Raw genomic sequence first — 18,080 nt, 5'->3', positions numbered from 1 at the left:
ACGCAGATTGATCTTACTGAACCCCAACAAATTCAGTGACTAAACTCTGCACACACCACCCGATTGAAACCAGAAAAATACAAGCCTGCATTGGTCTTACTCTGGGGACAGCAGCCAGGGAATGCTTCACCCTGGCTTCATGGTAAGGGTCAAACTCAAGCCTCCATGCGTTGTGGCTGAGATTGGATAAGCCCAACCTGTACATCACTCTAAGTGGCTCAAAGTTTTCTATCCTAATGCGAGTGAGTGTGTGTTGGGGAGAGGGATTTACAATGTAGGCCACATCACTGTCAGGTTCAACTCCACCAACACACGTTCACGTCATTAAACCCGTGCCCTTCCAGACTCCCACAGCCCACCTCACACTCTGCTGGCTCTTTCAGTTGCTCCATGACCTTCCCCCACGTTCCCCCCCCTACCCAATCCATGAAAAGCCACTGGCTATAACGATCTCAGTATCTGCCTCCGTGGTGAAGAACACACAACAGTTTGGATGAACACGCTTCCACAGTGAAGGAAAAACAAAGCACCCATCACACACACAATAAACTGGTCTTCAACACCATTGGTGCCCCTCCACGCACCCCCCCCCCCCCCCCCCCGCCCACCCTGGAGCAAAACATTGCCCTTTTAAAATCACATTTGGTGGGCCCCACCAGAGTGAAAAGGCTGCACTGGAAGGGCCACAGCTGTCACACACACACTCCTCATGCAGGTTTGTTCAGGGGAAATAAAAAGGGGCAAGATCAGGAAAACAAGAGCCACTGAACGCATGAGGGTTTGTGTCTCAATCCCCTTCTAAAATAACCAGACAGATCTGAAATTAACTCATGCAATGAACATGTTGAATTCCTGTCTTTCTAGAGGCTGGTAATCTGGGGTGGAGGATTCGGTGGGGGAAAGGAGAAAAAAAAATGAATGAAGTAAGAACTTTTGGTGGGAGAGTGCATCCCACCGTGGGCGAATAGCGCACAGCTGGGAGTTACCTGTCCACACAGTGTGATGCTCCGGCTCCAAGCGAATTCCTCTTGGCTCAGTGAAGCAAGCAGAAAGGCAAGGTGTAGCGAGGGGAGTGCTGCTTCCTCCCTCCCTCCCTCCGCAGTGTGTCGGCGGGCTCTGCTCTGAGCTGCTGTTCCTGGTCTCTGCTCACACAGGGGGACAAGATGCTGTGTGTATACACAGCCAGGGAAAGTGGGGTTGCGGGGGGGCGAAACTCAGCACTGCTCCAATCTCCACTACTCAGTCCCAATACAAAGGGAGCTGAAAAGCCAGACAATCCGGGGCTCCTTCCGAATGGAAAACTCACTCTCCAAACACAAAAGATTGGGATAATTCAAGCCTCAGCGTCTCTCTCTCTCTCCCTCCACACACACAAACACACAGACAAGAATCCGTTTCTTCCCAACTCCAGCCTCGATACTTTGTGTGCGTCTCTCTCTCTCTCCTTCTGCCTTAGATCCAAACTCCAGTTGGTTTCCCTCCTCCAATTCTTTCCGACTGCCCCAAGTTGGAAGAGTTTGATTGCAAGCGAGTCACACGCTGGCTAGCATCTCCACACCACGTTCAAGCAACCAGCCACTCACATCTGAAAACGCTGCAAGCTCTCTGCTCCTCCTTTTCACCCACCCACTCACACACACGAAAGTTGTTGGCTGGATCTTGTGCAGAAGTGGAGAGGAGAGGGGGACTATTTCAAACTGTACGCTGCTGTCTCTTCCCCCAACACATCCGCGGAAAGAGATTGGGAAGGGGCGGGGGGGGGTGTAGATTTTAATTTTAATCAAAATCCTTCCTTGTGCTTCAGAATTTGTTCTTGCCCAAGTGTTTGGAATGGTGCGCAGTAACTCAATCCTGTGTATGTATATATGTGTGTGTACTCCAGTCAGTGATCTCTCTAACATACATCCCTCTTCCGCTCACCCCCACACTCAGAGCAAAAAAAAACACACGCTTCCCAAAAAGACGAAGGCTGGGCATCTCTCCCACTGACACTGCAATCTGTTATTCTCCTTACATCACACACACACTGGCTTCACACACTCAACAATACCCCAAACTAAAAGCTTACACCTTCCCAACACCGCTCTCTCTCTCTCTCCCACCCATTCAGGGGTGGCTGTTTGTTGAACCCTCAGATTTCATGATTTTCAGTCAGGAGGTGGAGGGGGGGGGTGCGGTGTCTGAAGTGTCCCCCAGGGTGGAATAACTCAAGCTGAATGGGCTGTGGCTCACTGGGTATGAAGGAAGGGGCAGCACGGTGACACACCGGTTAGCACTGCTGCCTCGCAACACCAGGGATTGGGGTTCGGGGCCGGGTGCTCCAGTTTCCTCCCACAGTACGAAAGGTGTACAGCTGAGGTGGATTGGCCATGCTACATTGACCCTGGTGTCGGGGGATTGGCACAGTAAATACTTGGGGTTATGGGGATAGGGTCTGGGTGGGATTGTGGTCGGTGCAGGCTCGATGGGCCAAATGACCTCCTTATACATTGTGGGGATTCTATGATTCTGTCAAAGTTGAGGGTTGCACTCTCACTCCAGATCATCTCTCTTGCTGCTGCACTGTTGGGGGTGCCACACTGCCAGGGGTGCCATTTGTTGAACTCTGCTGAGCAAAGTGATTCCTACCAGCTATAGCCATCAGAGTTCTTACAAAGGTCATATAGTCTCAGTGAGTGACTGAGTGAGGGTCTGTCAGATGGAGTACAATGTTGCGACATGTGAAGTCATCCATTTTGGTAGGAATGACAGCAAAATGGACTATTATTTAAATAGTCCTTTTGCATGAATCACAAAAAATTGGTTTGCAGGTACAGCAGGTAAGTGGAATTTTGTCCTTCATTGCCAGAGGGATGGAGTTTAAAAACAGTGAGGTTATGTTGCAGCTGTATAAGGTGCTGGTGAGGCCACATCTGGAGTACTGAGTACAGTTTTGGTCTCCTTACTTGAGAAAGGATCTACTGGCACTGGAGGGGGTGCAGAGGAGATCCACGAGGTTGATTCTGGAGTTGAGAGGGTTGGCTTATGAGGATGGACTGAGTCGACTGGGTCTATACTCATTGGAATTCACAAGAATGAGGGGAGACCCTAGAGAAACATATATGATTTTGAAGTGAACAGATAAGATAGAAGCAGGGAAGTTGTTTCCACTGGTGGGTGAAATCAGAACTAGGGGGCATAGCCTCAAAATAAGGGGAAGCAGATTTAGGACTGACTTGAGGAGGAATTTCTTCACACAAAGGGTTGTGAATCTGTGGAATTCCCTGCCCAGTGAAGTAGTTGGGGCTACCTCATTGAATGTTTTTAAGGCAAGAATAGGTAAATTTTTGAACAGTAAAGGAATTAAGGGTTCTGGTGAGCAGGCAGCTAAGTGGAGCTGAGTCCACGAAAAGATCAGCCATGATCTTATTGAATGGTGGAGCAGGCTCAAGGGGCCAGACAGCCTACTCCTGCTCCTAGTTGTTATGTTGTTATTATATTCGTGTGGACGGGAAACATTAATTCTTGTCTTCCTCTCTCTTCACACACTGCCAGGCCTGCTGAGTTTATTGCTTCTTTATTTGATGGTCAGAAAACAAATCAGGTTGGGTTGCTAACCATCGTCTCCATTGTTTGCTCAGTCCTCCATTCATCTTGCAAGACCAGCAATCCCCCGGCACCCCGATCCGACCCCATTTATCAATCAGATTTTTCACTGAGCTTCGATCCGAAGGAGCAAGGGTCCAAAATAAGATGGTATCTGCCACATGAGTTCACCCACTTGCACTTGACAAGCCAAGAATGGGTACACACGTTGGCAAAATATTGGGGAGCTGGTGGCCTTGTCTACTAAGCCAGAGAGGCCTCAGGCTAATGAGTTCAAATCCCACCACGGCAGCTGGTGGAATTTCAATTCAGTTCATAAAATCTGCAATCGAGAGCTACTCGCAATAATGGTGAATATGAAACTATTGTCATAGAAAAACCCATCTGCTTCACCAATGTCACACAATCATAGAATCCCTCTTGTGTAGAAGGAGGCCATTCGACCCATCGAGTCTGTACTGACCACAGTCTCACCGAGGCCTTATTCCCATTAATCCCCTGACGCTCGAGTCAATTTTAGCATGGCCAATCAACCTAACACGCACATCTTTGGACGGTGGGAGGAAACCAGAGCACGCTGAGGAAACCCATTTAAGACATGGGGAGAACATGCAAACTCTGGACAGACTGTGACCTGAGTCCAGAATTGAACCCGGGTTCCTAACGCTGTGAGGCAGCAGTGCTGACCACTACGCCATCAGACCATACATAAGGTCATCCATCACACAAACCAGCCTCCCATCCATTGACTCTGTCTACACTTTCCGCTGCCTTGGAAAAGCAACCAACGTAATTAAGGACCGCATGCACCCCAGACATGGTTTTTCTCACCTTCAGGAAAAACATACAGAAGTCTGAGGTCACGTGCCAACCGACTCAAGAACAGTTTCTTCGCTGCTGCTGTCAAGACTTTTGAATCTTCCATTAAGGTGATCTTTCTCTACACCCTAGCTATAACTGTTAACACTACATTCTGCACTCTCTCCTTTCCTTCTGTACAAATGATATGTTTTGTCTGAGAGTGTGCAAGAAAAAAATACCTTTCACTGTATGTTAACACGTAAATCAAATCAAAATCAAAATCAAACCAAACCAAACCCTTTGGGAAGGAAATCTGCTGTCCTTACTGAGTCTGGCCTACCTGTGACTCCAGCCACACAGCAATGTGGTTGACATTTCCTAAATGCTTTCTGAAATCACCAGGCATGACACTCAGGTTAATTAAGGATGGGTAATAAATGCCGAGCATGCTAACAATGTCCACATCCCATTCAATGAAGGCACAGTTTACTCTGAAAGGATTAAGGGCACACAGTCCACCAGCAGAACGTTCCACTTATTTTTCAGTGAAACTCAGCACAACTTCGGTTACTGCTGTCCTGTTTTAGCAGCAGGAAAATAGGTGATACTCACACCTCCCGTTCCTCAGCACTTTGCTGGTGCTTTGCCGCCCTGGAGATGGTGGCGAGGTAAGAGAATGGTTTGTGCAACATTCAGTGCTCCAACAAGATCAACTCTCAGCTTTCCTCCAAATCACAGCTTCCTTGTTGACCATCAGTCAATAATCCACACCAGATGGCACTGTGTGGACTGGACTAATCCGATTCCTACCCATGTTTGTCCAAGCATTTTATGGCCTGTTATGTTCACCTGACAGGTTATTATGGCTCTTTTCTCTTACTGTTCATCAGTGTGGAGCTGATGTGTTGCTGAGTAAATCTCACAGGGATACAGCCAATCATTTCCTTGCCTATTTGCAGCAATCGTATCGTCCAGCGTTAACAGGTCAGCCAACTCTTTCAGCTTGGGTCAAAGGCTTGTTATAAAATGATCACCTTCAATTCCGTGGACACTGGAGTGACAATTCAAATTCCAGATCAGCAGCGAGGGCTGAAAATCACCAAATTCGAGACCACAAGAGAAGAATGTTCCGTCTGTCATGAGCCTGGGCATGGCCTGGCCTCTCGTCAGGCTGAGTTGAGGACTATCTGCTGGGTCATTCCGACAGGAAGAGGAGGAATGCAAAGGTCCTGCCACTGACCCCCACACTGCTTGTGGCAGCAAAGGGGAATTGACCCACTGTCCTCAAGTATAAATCAACACGAGATCCAGTTCACTCTTCCTCTCCTCACTGGGATCCAGGAAATCACCACTCACCTGGGAGGCTTGATGGGGGTTGTGCATGTGTGTGTGTGTCCATATGCATATATATATATATATATATGTGTGTGTGTGTGTGTGTGTGCGCGTGCATGTGGGGGTGGGGATATGTGTCTGTGCATGTATGCACGTAATATATGTATGTGTGTGGGCGTGCGTGTGCATGTGTGGTGTGCACCTGTGCATGTCAGTGTGTGTGTGTATGTATGTGAGTGTATGTGGCTGTGTGTGCGCGCGCATTCATGCGTTTGTGTGAGGGGGGGTGTCAGGGTGGGGATATACGTGTGCACACACGTGGGTGGGTGGGTTTGTGTGCATGGGTGTATGTTTTGTTTGTGTATCTATGTGGGTGGATGGAAGGGGAGGGGGTGGCTGTTTCTCACCAATGGGAGTGGCCGTTATCATCAGCCTCAGTCTTTCTCATCCAACATCTCTCCGAACACACTTCCAGAAGGGGCAGAAAGTTTCCATTTTCACCATCCTAATGACTAAGCTCCAAGGCCAATGTTAGAACTCTTGCCCCAACAACCGTAGCTGAAGCTTGTGACCCAAGTTCCCTTGGCTCTTTCACTGGTGTGTGCGCGCCTTGGTGATTTCTGCGTGGCCACACACCCATCGGCTGCATGGAGCTGACCCCAGGAGGAGGACCTCCCTCCAGCCTGCTCCACCATTCACTGCAAGCTCACTTCATATACCCACTTTGGCCCTGTTTCCCTCCAGACAACGAGTGAACAGAACAATCTCAGCTTCCAAATTCATGGTTGTTCTCACACTAACTGTAGGTTGCAGAAATAAATTTCAGACTGCAACTGCCCTTTTGTACGTGGAACCTTTTCGTCATTCACTCCTGAAAGAATGGGTTCCAATGTTGACCATGCCTCTTAACGCTCGGTTTTCCAAGCAGTGGAAACAATTTCTCTGTACTGACACTAACTTTCCCCAAATACCTTAAAAACTTAGATCAAATTACTCCTCCAAGTTTCTTAGTTTGAGGGATGAGCACCCAGGTTTGGGTGCATTGGGATAAGCTCACTGACTCAGGTTTACCAGGACAGCCCACGTCAAGCAATTGATTTACACTCTCAAATTTATTGATTAGTGTGACAAGTAGGCTTACATTAACACTGCAATGAAGTTACTGTGAAAATCCCTTCACCGTCACACTCCGGTGCCTGTTCGGGGACACTGAGGGAGAATTCAGCACGGCCGTTGCACCTAACCAGCACGTCTTTCGGACTGTGGGAGGAAACCGGAGCACCCGGAGGAAACCCACACAGACGCAGTGAGAACTCCGTGCAGACAATGGCCCAACCGGGAATTGAACCCGGGTCCTTGGCATGTGAGGCAGCAGTGCTAACTACTGTGCCACCCCGTGGTTTTAATCCATCAGCAAAATTACTCAGCTGTACAATTTTGGAAACCGATTCTGGAGATGATGAGAGCCAAGTTAAATCAAGCCAAGTTGGTCAAGTTAGTTTTTGATGGCAAGGGAGGGTAGATTTGGAAATCGCACTTGGGCTCTCCCTTTCCATTCTTGTCAAGATATAAATCAGCTGCCATCTGCTGACCTGCCTTGGCTCAATAACGCTCATCCCTGCTCTCCCCAAATAATCCCACAGCAGCAAAATACTGCAGGCACTGGATATCCCACATTAAAAAAATACAGAAGACAAAGGCATCTGTAGTGTGCAGAGGATATGAAAGTCTGCAAAGGGATATTGATAGTCGAAGTGAATGAGTGAGGATCTATCAGATGGAGTACAATGTTGGTAAATGCGAGGTCATCCATTTTGGTAGGAATAACAGCAAAATGGACCATTATTTAAATGGTAAGAAATTGCAGTATGCTGCTGTGCAGAGGGACCTGGGTGTCCTTGTGCAGGAATCTCAAGGTGTTGGTTTGCAGGTGCAGCAGGTAATTGAGAAGGCAAATGGAATTGTGTCCTTCATTGCCAGAGGGATGGAGTTTAAAAACAGCGAGGTTATGTTGCAGCTGTATAAGGTGCTGGTGAGGCCACACCTGGAGTACTGTGTACAGTTTTGGTCTCTTTACTTGAGAAAGGATATACTGGCACTGGAGGGGGTGCAGAGGAGATTCAAGAGTTTGATTTTGGAGGTGAGAGGTTTGGCTGATGAGGAGAGACTGAGTACACTGGGACTATACTCATTGGAATTCACAAGAATGAGGGGAAATCTTATAGAAACGTACAAGATTTTGAAGGGAATAGATAAGATAGAAGCAGGGAGGTTGTTTCCACTGGTGGGTGAACCGCAAACTCGGGGGCATAGCCTCAAAATAAGGGGGAGCAGATTTCAGACTGAGTTGAGGAGGAACTTCTTCACACAAAGGGTTGTGAATCTGTGGAATTCCCTGCCCAGTGAAGCAGTTGGGGCTACCTCATTGAATGTTTTTTTAAGGCAAGGATAGGTAAGTTTCTGAACAGTAAGGAAATTAAGGGTTATGGTGAACAGGCGACTAAGTGGAGCTGAGTTCACGAAAACATCAGCCATGATCTTATTGAATGGTGGAAGAGGCTCGAGGGGCACAATGGCCTACTGGTTCTAAGCTCCTGGTTCTAATGTTCTTATGTCTACACTTCCCAAGTGCAAAGCAGCCAGCATAATTAAGGACCCCAGGCACCCCGGACATTCTCTCTTCTACCTTCTTCCTTCTGGAAGAAGATACAAAAGTCTGAGGTCACGGACCAACTGATTCAAGAACAGCTTCTTCCCTGCTGCCATCAGACTTTTGAATGGACTGACCTTGCACTAAGTTGATCTTTCTCCACACCCTAGCTATGACTGTAACACTACATTCTGCACCCTCTCCTTTGCTTCTCTATGAACGGTATGCTTTGTCTGTAAAGCGCACAAGAAACAATACTTTTCACCGTCTGTTAATACGTGACAATAATAAATCAAATCCAATCTCAAACACTCAGTAGGCTTGACAAATCCACACAGAAAGAGAAGGAGAGACAGAGACAGAGCTAACATTTCAGCTCGCTGACACTTTTTAAAATCAGAACTGGGAAGAATTGAAGATATCAGCAAGCACAGAAACGGGAATGAAGGGAATCTGGCCAAGTAACAAGTTCCCTGATAAGGATGGAAGTCAGCGATATTAAGTGACGAAAAGGGTGATGGGTGCAAGGCACAAAGAGATGGTAATGGGACAGGAGACAAAAGGTGAAATTGGAGGAGATGCAAAACTGTGATTAATAATGTGCAGGTTAGGCAGATTGGCCGTGCTAAAATTGCTCCTTTGAGTCAGTCCCAAGCTACGTCGGTCAGGAGGATTTAGAGTGGGAGGTGTGTGGGGTTATGGAAACTGGGAACAGGGAGTGGGCCTGGAAAGGATGCTCTGCTGCTGAGTCGGTGTTGGCTGGATGGGCCAAACGACCTCCTTCTGCACTGCAGGGATTCTAGGAAATAAAAAAGCTGCACATCCACCTCAAGCTCTGGAATGTTTTTTTATCGAAGGACAGCATATTTTTGCAGGAGAAAGTTGCAGATTAACACGATTTGAGTGTGCGTCTGTGTGAAGGAATGTGATCCTGCGTCACCTCAGCTTTAACCATGTCCTTCAGTCCAATCAAAAGTTCAGAGCGGTTTCTAAACCTTCCCCCCCACCCCCTCCAGGTGACTTGACTCGAGTCTCCCATCTCCCTCTGAGAGGGCTCTTCATTGGGCCTCTCAGTCTGACTGCAGCAAAGCATTTTCACCCAGAGGAGAAGGGATGGGGGGTGGGTGGGAGGGAAATCACTCAAACCACACTTCAACCCAAGTCAGCTTGGACCCCAGGCCCTGTGGCATCTCTCAGCAGAAGGAAGCGGTGATTAGTCCGTCCCTTTGTGTTGCTGCTGAGTGCGGGCTTGTGTGGCTAATAACCCCATCAAGTGAGTGTCACAGCCATGTGGAAACGCTGGAGATGGCCTTAAGTTTTGTGTGGGAGGGAGTGAGGGGGGGGGGGGGGAGGTGGGGAGAGAGAGAGAGTGTGAGTGAGTGAGTGAGACTGCCCGAGGGCTTCAGATTGCTTTCCTGAGTCAGGAACAATGGTTGAAGGAAGCCAGCTGGATAAAGGGTTAGCAAAGCTCTATTCAAACATGTTTTACCCCCACAGAGATTCCCTGCTCTCCTTTCAGCTGTTCTCTCTCTCTCTCTCTCTCTCTCTGTGCGCACTGCCCCCCCCCCCACCCTCCCCCCCAACCCAACCCAACCCCCACTCGTGCCAGTGTACAAGTCTTGCAGGCGAGGCAAGCCGCTCTTTTCCCTCCCCTCCGCTCGCCCGCCTGCCTTCCTAATTTCCTCATTTTATGCCACGCCGGAACGAGTGTATTTTATTCCCCAAGAGGCCGCTTGCGCGATCACTTTTCAATCCACCGCAACCCCAAACCAGTCAAGAAAGGGGGCGGCGTGGGGTGGGGGGGTTGGTGGGGAGAGGGGGAAAAAAAAAGCTAGGGTGGGAAACAACAACAACAACAGCAGCAGCATTTGGCACTGCTTTTGCACTGGCTTTCAGAGTCCGAAACCCTCACACACCTCCCAAAAAAACTCAGGGACAACAAGGAAACAGGTTTCTCCAATTCAGTTGGATCTGCCAAACTTCACCCTGCAGTTTTCAGCATTCAGAACAGGCACTGCCAAGTCACAGGCAGTGGGCACAACGCATTGGCATGCTGACAGCGAGAGAGAGAGAGAGAGAGAGAGCGCCCGCTCCTTTCCCACTGCCACCACCAATATTTGTGTGGAAATAAAGCAACGAACTAAGTTTCGATTCACCCCTCCTCTCAGTACTGGAGCTTTCACGAGCCAGGTGAATGTGTCCCCACCCCCTCATCAATGGCTTCAGCATAAAAGGATGGAGAGAGGGAGACAGACACTGAAGGGGGCCCAAGTTTGAAGTTTATTTATCGGTGTCACAAGTCAGCTTACATTAACACTGGAGTTAAGTTACTGCGAAAATCCCGCCCACTTGTCACACTCCAGTGCCTGTTCGGGTACACCGAGGGAGAATTTGGCATGGCCAACGCACCTGACCAGCACGTCTTTCGGACTGTGGGAGGAAACCCACGCAGACACGGGGAGAACTTGCAAACTCCACACAGACCCAAGCCGGGAATCGAACCTGGGTCCCTGGAGCTGTGAGGCAGCAGTGTGAACCACCCTGCCGCGCCGGGACTAGAATGCACTACGATTCACCTTTCTCACAATCCAAATGGCACTGTCCTTCGGAAAGCCAAATGGAAGATCTCACATTCTCTCCATGTCTGCGTGGGTTTCCTCCGGGTGCTCCAGTTCCCTCCCACAACCCAAAAACATACGTTACATGGATTGGCCATGTTCAATTCTCCCTCAGTGTACCCGAACAGGTGCCGGAGTGTGGCAACTAAGGGATTTTCTCACTAACTTCATTGTACTGTTAATGTAAACGAACTTGTGACACCAAAAAATAAACTTTAGGTTCGGTGGATTGGCTATGCTAAATTGTCCTGTAAGAAAGCATAGGTTAAAGGGTTAGTGAGGTCAATGTATGGGGTCTTGGGGATGGGTGGAGGGTTGGCACAGATTCAATGGGCTGAATGGCTTCCTTCTGTCCTGTAGGGATTCTGTGATCCATGTTTTGTTCTCCTTCAATAAGGAGACAAACATGAGACAGAGATGAAGAAGCAACTTGCATTTACCTAGTGTCTTGTACAGCTACAGAACATCCCAAAGCAACACAGTACAAGCAAGCTTCCAAAACACTCAATGAGGACACATATTGGTGATGCTGGCTGAGAGTGTCAATGTGCTGACCAGGACACTGGGGAGAGGCTTCCAGCAGAGTTTAACACTGCCGACAGTCATCACCTTGCTCCAATTCACATTCAGCTTTCTCTCTCACTGGCAACAGTCAGCTATTTGACTGCAGTGCCATCATAGCTGCGCTCTGTCCTCACACACACACACACACGTGCATGGTTTGCACACTTTTGAATTCTTTTAGTCATTGAGTTTGGAGCTCTGGACAAGTCTTCCTGCCAGCCCCAATGAATCCAAGATGGGCCACAAGGTAGGAGATCACCTGACACAGCACAGACGAGATTCTGGGCCAAGTGGCTCAAATGCTTGGTCCTTTTGTCAGCTTGAGATACTGTTGGCCTCAAGAGAGCTGGAAAACCAGCAATACCAAACTTATCTTCATACAGCCACCAACAACTTTTCACATAGCCATAACAACTTATCTTCATATTGCACCTTTAAAACAACCCAAGGTACAGCATAGTGGCATCATTGAACAACGCTCAACACCAAGCCACATACAATCATCGAATCCTACAGTGCAGATGAGGCCATTCAGCCCATCGAGGCTGCACCAATTCACAATCCCACCCAGGGTTGATCCCATGCATTTACCCCATGCCAGTCCCGCTGACACTAAGAGGCAATTTAGCATGGCCAATCCATCCAACCCACACATCTTGTGGACTGTGGGGGGAAACCGGAGCACCCAGAGGAAGTCCCACGCAGACACAGGAAGAACGTGCAAACTCCACACAGCCAGTGACACAAACTGGGAATCAAACCCGGGTCCCTGGCGCTGTGAGGCAGCAGTGCTAACCACTGTGCCATCCTCTCGAGTCTTGAAACTGTTCTTGAGTGTGTGACCCCAGATCTCTGCGTCATCTTCCTGACAGAAGAAGTTGGAAGAGAGCAGGGCCAGGGCGTGTGTGGGAGCTGGTACAGCAGGTGACCAGTGGTCAGACACAGGTTTCTGGGAGTATCTTAAAGAGCAAGGGCTGACGGATGTTGTGAACAAAATTCACAATGTGTAAGACGCCACAATGAGAAGAGGAGACTTCTTGGAAAGTTCAAGTGAACAGAGGTTGGAGAGGGGCAAGGGCACGGAGGAATGTGAACTTTATGGTGAGGACATCAAGGTGCTGTCCGACCAGAGCTCGTGAGACTGGAATGATGGGTGAACCAGGAGTCGGGGCAAATAACACAACAGTAGCAGAGACTGGGAGAGGCTTAATTCTGAGGATAGTTTGCACAGGATTTCAGCAGTTAGCTGCTTAGTCATCAGTTCAAATCACGATTATGCGGAGCATTGATAAAAGGTGTAAACACATGCACCGCTCAACCTGAGATATCCAGCCTTCTCTGTTTATATTCCACATTAACAAGTCTGACAACACCAGGTTTTAGTCCAACCTATTTATTTGATAATATACTCACAAGCTTTCGGGGTTAGCCCCTTCGTCAGGTGAATGGAGAACTCTCCATTCACCTGACGAAGGGGCTAACCCCGAAAGCTTGTGAGTATATTATCAAATAAATAGGTTGGACTAAAACCTGGTGTTGTCAGACTTTTTACTGTGTTTACGCCAGTCCAACGCCGGCATACCCACATCATATATTCCACGTTGCCAGTAGCTGCAGTACTTGGTCATTGTATTGGGATAAATAAAAAACACAGCCTGATCTAAACTGGCAATGCCAACCACCGCAGAAACACCTTTTCCCAAACAGGTAGCCAACCTCCAGAGCTTGCCCCCAACTCTGGGGCAGGCACAAACACCAGCTAACAGAAAGCAACACCTTTCTCTACTTTCTCAGAAGACTAAGGAAATTTGGCATGTCAGCTGTGACTCTCACCAACTTTTACAGATGCACCATAGAAAGCATTCTTTCTGACTGTATCACAGCTTAGGATAGCTCCTGCTCTGCCCAAGGCCGCAAGGAACTACAAAAGGTCATGAATGTTGCCCAACCATCATGCAAACCAGCCTCCCATCCATTGACTCTGTCTACACTTTCCGCTGCCTCAGGAAAGCAGCCAGCATAATTAAGGATCCCACACATCCCGGACATTGTCTCTTCCACGTTCTTCCTTTGGGAAAAGGATGCAAAAATCTGAGGTCACGTACCAACTGACTCAAGAATAGCTTCTTCCCTGCTTATGAATGGACCTACCTTTTATTAAGTTGATTTTTCTCTACGCTCTAGTTATGACTGTAACACTACATTCTGCACTTTCTCCCCTTTCCTTCTCTATGAACGGTATGCTTTGTCTGCGTAGTGCGCAAGAAACAATACTTTTCAATATAAATACATGTGACAATAATAAATCAAATCAAAACATTTAAAAGGCACAGTTGGTCTGCCTGAGATCAGAAGGCCAGTGCGCGGTGAGGCTGGAGAGAGTTTGGAGTTCAACCCCCTGATCTGATCTTCCCCCGCCCCACCCCATGCCCGTGATCCAGGTGGTGGAAAATGCTGTTGAAGGAGACCTGCTGAGTTGCTGCAGTGCACCTTGTAGATGGGACGCACTGCTGCCAACTGTTCACTGGTAGTGGAAGGAGTGAACATTTATGGATGGGGTGACAATCAAACAGGGCTGCTTTGTCCTGGATGGTGTCAAATGTCCACCCGCTTTCATCCATTTTCCTGGAGCAAGAAGCTGAAGAGATGTGTGGGTGACATAACTAACTAAAACAGGAGGATTTGTATTCAAGGAGCTCATTAAACATGGTGGCACAGTGGTTAGCACAGTGTGATTCTCACAGCGCCAGGGACTTGGGTTCGATTCCCGGCTTGGGTCACTGTCGATGCAGAACCTGCACATTCTCCCTGTGTCCACGTGGGTTTCTTCTGGGTGCTCTGGTTTCCTCCCACATTCCAAAGACGTGTCAGTTAGGTGTGCAATGGCCATGCTAAATTGCCCTTCAGTGTCCCTAGATGTGTAGGTGAGGTGGATTGGTCCTTGTTTTTTTTTTAAATTTGATTTATTGTCACTTGTATTAGTATACAGTGAAAAGTATTGTTTCTTGTGTGCTATACAATGCATACTGTACATAGAGAAGGAACGGAGAGGATGCAGAATGTAGTATTACAGTCATAGCTAGGCTGGTTCGAGACTTTAAAAGAGTTTTAAAAGCATAGAATGAGAGTGAAGGATGGAATTAGTGGGTATAAATTGCCCCTTAGTGTCCCAAGATGGGTTAGCCATGGTCAATGTGTGGAATTACGGGGATATGGCATGGAAGAGGGCCTGGGTAAGATACTCTGTCAGGGTCAGTGTAAACTTGATGGGCTGAATGGCCTTTTCTGGACTGGAGGGATTGTACCTTTCTATCCCTGAGTTCTCAGCAGTATGTGAAGAATGCTCATTCACTGAAAGGTCAAATGCAACTCAACTTCTCTCAGTCAGGAGGGAAAAGGAAAAGGGAAGCAGTCTTGAACACACAAGAGATAGTCAACAGCTTGAAGTAAGCAACTTCAGCACTTCTTGGGAGGGTAGGCAGGTGAAAGAGACAAAGGAGAGAGAGAGGGGAAGAGGGGGAACAAAGAAGAATGTTAATGAAATAAAGAAACGGACAGTTCCTCTTCATCAACCGACAAACGATAGCAGATGTTTAAAATGGAGAATAGTTGCGATTTCATTCTCCCAAAACCCATTGACAGCACAGCCACATGCTGTCCATCGCAAGAGTGTTACCAAGACAAGGTTAACTCAAACAGAGCTGCCCGAAACAGGACAAACAAAAGAAGTGAAGCTGCGTTTTCCACACACTAAACCCCAGAGGATTAGGTTACACTTCCAGGAAAGTCTGCATCTGAAATCTCTGCATATGGCACCGTCGTCAAAGCAACCAAAGTCCAGCTATGTTCCAATCACCCAGGTACTGAGACTCCACCTCTGCCTGCGAGCCACAGTCAATCCAGTTCAAAAACTGAGGGGGGCTCACATTGACATAACATCTCCCGATATTCTGCACTGAGCAAGCCTGCTTATGGTATTGGCAACATCTGTTTCAAACCTGACCTGAAATAGCCCCAGTCAACACAAGAGGTGACTCCTCAGCCTCCCCTCAGCACAGGCCTCAAGAAAATAATTGTTAGGACCCGACTCCATCACTTAGGGGAGATGATGGCCGAGTGGCATTTTGCTGGACGAATGATCCAGAAACTCAGCCAGGGTCCTGGGTTCGAATCCCACCACGGCAGTGGGAAATCGGAATTCAATAAGACATATCTGTAACTAAGAACTTACTGACCACCACTCAACAACTGTCAGGAAAAACCTCATATCCTTTAGGGAAGGAAATCTGCCGCCCTTACCGTGTCTGGCCTACGTGTGACTCCTGAGCAATGTGGTCGACTTGCAATTGCCCACAAGCAACTAGGGATGGGCAATAAATGTTGGTCACGTCCCACGAACGCATAAAAACAACTAAACAAAGCTCTCACGGTAACACAACTCCCAGTTGTCTTTTCCAAGGTGGAGTCTGTGCGTGCCCAGTTCTTTCAATAACACAGATAAGAATTCCTATGTTGGAGTGTCTGTTGAGTCAGTTCCGTCCTGTCCAAGGTTTGGATCAAGTCTGCATCAGGATGTGCTCTGCAAATCGTTCTCTCTCTCTCCTGAGTAATCCTTATTCGCTTTCTGCTGTGTTCATTTTAAATGATGCTCAATCCAAGTTCAACTTCAGACCAGTGCTGTCTACGCCTATTCTAAGAAATGAACAAACCAGAACACTGCAGCTTTCTAAACCTGAGCCAGGGATCTGAAGGACATTATGAGGGAAATTCTCTTTGTGCCCCCACCTCGCCCACCCTGGTACCCTAGTTAACTCATCACATCGTGGTTCTCCCCCACTTTCTCTCTATTTCCTCAGAGGTTTTGTCAGGAGATCTGTATCTGGTCTATTTGATTTCATCGAACCTGCACAGCGTTCAAGTTAAATACTCAAAACTCAACAGCTTTCTCCTCCTTCAGTAAAGCATCCAATTCTTTGCTGCTCACTGCAACGCACCTTGGGGGCTGTTGACCATACCAAAGGTGCTACATGAATGCGAATGTTGTTGTTATGAGCAGTCAGCATTTGTGAAGCTGGTAAATGAACTCAAGCCCTTCAATACAGGAGTCGACAACACAAATCAGATTGCATTTTGTCCTTTGCGTTCACCTGGGGCGAGAGGAAAGGAGAGACTATCACTCCAGCCACTAACAATAGAGGGTGGCACAGTGGGTTAGCACTGCTGCTTCACAACGCCAGGGACCCGGGTTTGATTCCCAACTTGGGTCATTGTGGGCAGTTGGCATATTCTCCTCATGTCTGCGTGGGTTTCCTCCGGGTGCTCCGGTTTCCTCCCACAGTCAAAGGCATGCTGGTTAGGTGCATTGACTGTGCTACATTCTCCCCGACAGGTGGCCGGAGTGTGGCAAAGAGGGGATTTTCACAGTGACTTCATTGCAGTATTAATGCGTGCCGACTTGTGACACTAATAAACAAACTGAATCAAGGCAATGGACCTAAACTTCCATGAAATAAAATGGTAATCTGGGACGGACCCGCTCCCACTTTCTTTTCGCAAAATCCATGCTATTCTTCCTTATCCAACCTCCCACCGCAGGCCACACCAGAACAGTGGAGGGCGGCTCACGACTCAGGCCTACGGGGGCGGGGGGGAGGAGTGCTGGCAGAGACAGGGGTGAGGTATTGTCAATGGGAGGTACCTGTGTATGTCTGTCAAGTGCTTGAAATTCCTCTCACTTTCTTTGGGTGATTGGCGCTGTCAGAACCATCCAAAGCTTGCAACCGAAATCGCATATTCAGATAGTTCGTCGTGCAGAGCAATTGCTGATCATGAGTTTCAACTTCACAGAATCCCTACAGTGCAGAAAGAGGCCATTCAGCCCATCGAATCTGCACTGACAACAATCCCAGCCAGGCCCTTTGTCCTTAAGCCCAAGTATTAACCCTGCTAATCCTCCTGACACGAAAGGAGTAAATTGGCTTGGCCAATCCAGATAACCTGCACATTTTTGGAGTGTGGGAGGAAACCGGGTGCCTGGAGGAAACCCACGCAGACACGTGGAGAACATGCAGACTCCTTGGACAGTGACTCAAGGACAGGAATCAAACCCAGGCCCTTGGCGCTGTGAGGGAGCAGTCCCTCACTTTGTGCAATCTCCCTGGGATTTTGCGGGCCAAGTGTGGAGGGGTACCCTGCACATCTTTGGGAAGTCCCAGGTCGACTGGAGCACGGAGGTTACAGGTCAATGTTTTCCACTTATCCAGTCATTCCTGGACAGCGCCGTGCAATGAGAAAGAGATTGCCTTTTAGGAAAATGTATGTGGGAGGCAGAAAACCACAGTCTCAGACTAGTCATCCGAAAGCAGCTGGAGTTCTTTTGGATGGTGGAAGGGAATATTGTGCCGAGGGTCAGCCTTTCCAGACCTGTTAGCATTCCCCATCAGTTCTGACCAGTATCCAAGTGGTGACTCGGAAAATGAATTGAAGCAATTTTACAGCATCAAACTCTTCAGTGCCTGTGTGTTGGT

The 18,080-nt window shown here is 48.2% G+C and overlaps 1 protein-coding gene across 3 annotated transcripts in view; it reads right to left on the bottom strand.

The window, feature by feature from the left end:
* Positions 1 to 18,080, bottom strand: part of LOC145361334 (fibroblast growth factor receptor 1-like) — a 196,801-nt gene that overhangs the window by 125,400 nt on the left and 53,321 nt on the right. For 2 of the 3 annotated variants that reach the window (XM_080216996.1, XM_080216994.1), the window contains exon 1: positions 987 to 1,199. The exons of the other annotated variant lie outside the window; for it this stretch is intronic. The gene's annotated coding sequence lies outside the window, so the exon portion shown is untranslated. Of the gene's footprint in view, positions 1 to 986; positions 1,200 to 18,080 lie in introns of those variants that run through there. 3 annotated transcript variants of the gene reach the window in all.

This window comes from Carcharhinus amblyrhynchos, chromosome 34, assembly GCF_965287045.1.
Source record: "Carcharhinus amblyrhynchos chromosome 34, sCarAmb.v2.hapA, whole genome shotgun sequence".
Classification (NCBI taxonomy): domain Eukaryota; kingdom Metazoa; phylum Chordata; class Chondrichthyes; order Carcharhiniformes; family Carcharhinidae; genus Carcharhinus; species Carcharhinus amblyrhynchos.
Note: the sequence above shows the minus strand (reverse complement) of the source record. Positions and strands in the feature narration are given on the sequence as shown.